The 3,140-nt window shown below is 39.5% G+C and overlaps 1 pseudogene; it reads left to right on the top strand.

Annotated features, from left to right (window-relative positions):
- Window positions 1-237: 237 nt before the first annotated feature.
- LOC149459381 (18S ribosomal RNA) lies at window positions 238-1,292 on the top strand (annotated as a pseudogene).
- The last annotated feature ends 1,848 nt before the right edge of the window (window positions 1,293-3,140 follow it).

Genomic DNA, 3,140 nt, shown 5'->3' with positions numbered 1-3,140 from the left:
TTGTTTCTGTCGCAAGTGCACTAATATGGCTACAATCATCTCAAGTGAATTGTAATGAAAAATGAGGATGTACAGGACAAACAGCTTCAAATAGGCAGGTGCAACTTATGTAGAAGGTCTTGTTTCACCTCTGTATATCACCTGAGGCCAGTGGTGTATTTAGGTTTTATGCTGCCCTAGGCAACACAAAAATTGGCTGCCCCCCACAGAGAGACCCTGACACTGACCAGCACCATGCTAACTAGTTACGCGACCCCTTGTCTCAGAGATTAAGCCATGCATGTGTAAGTACATACAGCCGGTACAGTGAAACTGCAAATGGCTCATTAAATCAGTTATGGTTCCTTTGATCGCTCCATCTGTTACTTGGATAACTGTGGTAATTCTAGAACGAATACATGCCCATAAGCGCTGACCCCCAGGGATGCGTGCATTTATCAGACCAAAACAAATCCCGGCCCCTCCCCGGCCACTTTGGTGACTCTAGATAACCTTGGGCTGATCGCACTTCCCCGTGACAGCGATGAAACATACGAATGTCTGCCCTATCAACTTTCGATGGTACTTTCTGCACCTACCATGGTGACCATGGGTAATGGAAAATCAGGGTTTGAGGAAGCCTGAGAAATGGCTACTACATCCAAGAAAGGCAGCAGGCGTGCAAATTACCAACTCCTGACTCGGGGAGGTAGTGACGAAATATAACAATACAGGACTCTTTTGGGTCCTGTAATTGGAATGAGTACACTTAAAATCCTATTGGAGGGCAAGTCTGGTGCCAGCAGCTATGGTAATTAAAGCTCCAATAGCGTATATTAAAGTTGCTGCAGTTAAAAAGTTCATAGTTGGATTTTGGAATAAAGCTGGCAGTCCGCCATGAGGCCAGTTACCGCCTGTCCCAGCCTCTGCGTTTCGGCGCCTCCCCGATGCTTTTGATGCATTTACTTTGAAAAAATTAAAGTGTGCAAAGCAGGCCAGTCACCTGAATACTTCAACTAGGAATAATGGAATAGGACTCTATTTTGTTAGTTTTCGGAGCTGGGGCCATGATTAAGAGGGACGGCCGGAGGTATTCGTATTCTAGAGGTAAAATTCTTGGGCTGGCACAAGACAAACCAGAGCAAAAGCATTTGCCAAGAATGTTTTCATTAATCAAGAATGAAAGTCGGAGGTTCGAAGACAATCAGATACTGTCATAGTTCTGACCATAAACGATGCTGACTGGCGATCTGGCACCATTGTTCCCATGACCCGCCAAGCAGCTTCCGGGAAACCCAAGTCTTTGGGTTTCGGGGGGGAGTATGGTTGCAAAGCTGAAACTTAAAGGAATTGACGGAAGGGCTCCACCAGGAGTGGAGCCTGTGGCTTAATTTGACTCAACATGGGAAACCTCACCCATCCATGGAAAGGATTGACAGATTGATAGCTCTTTCTGTGGGTGGTGGTACATGGCCGTACTTACTTACTTGGTGGAGCGATTTGTCTGGGCAAACCATTTTTTTTCCATTTTTGGATAGAGTATGGGAGGCTTATAATCCCTGTAAGGTAATTTATTTTTGCCATCTTTGTCTCATTGGGGAGATTTACCTTCATTTCCTGTCCCATAGCCAAGCAGAAATTGAGAAGAAATCTCTGAAAATTAAGGGAATTCCCCAGGTCCCTAGTGTAAGATATCCCCTCTATTACTTTTCTGGGGACAACCTAAAATATAAGATTTTCATTTATTTTCACTTTCAATTATAATAGTAAACAAAACAAATAGAGAGGGTGATTCTCCTTAACGGGGGCACAGACAACAATAAAAACTGGCAGGTGTTCTAATCAATCTCCATTCTATCCAAAACTAAAATAAAAGTTTTGCAAAGTCTATCCAGTCATGTGATCAGGATTGACAAACAGATGTTTGAGTGATGCAAAGTGAAGTGGCAACGAGCTTAATATCTGTCCAGCTGTGTACAAAAAAATAGAGCACTGGGCTTGGCCTTCTCACCTGTGTGTACGAAGAAAGAAAGATCTTAAAATGACATTAAAAACAAATCTTTGTAGTGATATTGTGAACACTGTAAATTATCTATTAAGATTGGCTGATATTTAAACTTGTATTCTTTGAAATACTTATTAAATATTCAGTCTAGACTAAGTTGAATGTATTACTTATAATATGTTCTACCATTTGATAGTGAAATCAAAGCATTTGGTTATTCATTTTGGAGTCAACCTTTTTTGTTCTTTTAATATGTCTTTAGGGAATTATATCTGTTCTGCATATTTTAATAAGCATGGGTGTCTCATACACTACCGAAGAATCCTCGAGTTGGATATGATTTAAAGAATAACTAAGATGTTTTCACTTCAGTAGCCATGTTTAGTATTATTCTGTCTCAAAATTGATATACGTACTCAAGGTCACAGGGGGGAGTCTCTAACATGCTGCAGATTGATAACATATATTGTCATCTTAGTTTTCATGGACAAATGTAACAACCTCAGTCACCTTCAGACCAAACAACTTCCCCAGCTGTTAAGATGAAGGTCATATTTATTTTTGTAAGGAGCAGTCAGTGACATTCTGTTTTTAAAATAAATTGGAATCGTATTGCTTAGTACATGTGACCCTTGTAAATAGTGAACACATGATTGATATAATGGCTTAATTTAGCTAAATATGTGTCCCCAGTAACAAAATGTATTTTCTGCCACCATCCTTTAGTTATTACATGTTATACCAATTTAATTTTTTAGGTCACGAATTTTCCTGTTATCTGGATTTTTTAAAGGATCAGGCCCTCTGGAGAAATCTTTGATCTAGGTCAACTTATGTTTCATAACGGTCCAGAGTAAAATTCTGTTCATAAAAACAAAAATAAATCCCACTGATTTAACTCTTTGCTAAAAAAGTTACATTTAATGGCCCCATCAGAAAGCTGGTGTCAAAGCTGATCAGCTGTGCAGCTCAAACAGAAGCTAAGATGGCACCTTCCTTGGCTGTAAAGGTTAAAAGGGTTCAGTTCCATTTTAAGTAAATTTGAAAAACATATTTGCAAACACAATAATTTGCCCTGGGAATTTAAATGAGACTCAACACACACAACAAATAAATGGACAATGGACAAATTTATTGACAATTAAATACAAAAATA

This window comes from Staurois parvus, unplaced genomic scaffold, assembly GCF_062004578.1.
Source record: "Staurois parvus isolate SC_StPar_1 unplaced genomic scaffold, SC_StPar_1.0 ptg000262l, whole genome shotgun sequence".
NCBI lineage: Eukaryota > Metazoa > Chordata > Amphibia > Anura > Ranidae > Staurois > Staurois parvus.
The sequence above is the reverse complement of the archived record's forward strand: the minus strand, read 5'-3'. Positions and strand labels throughout refer to the sequence as shown.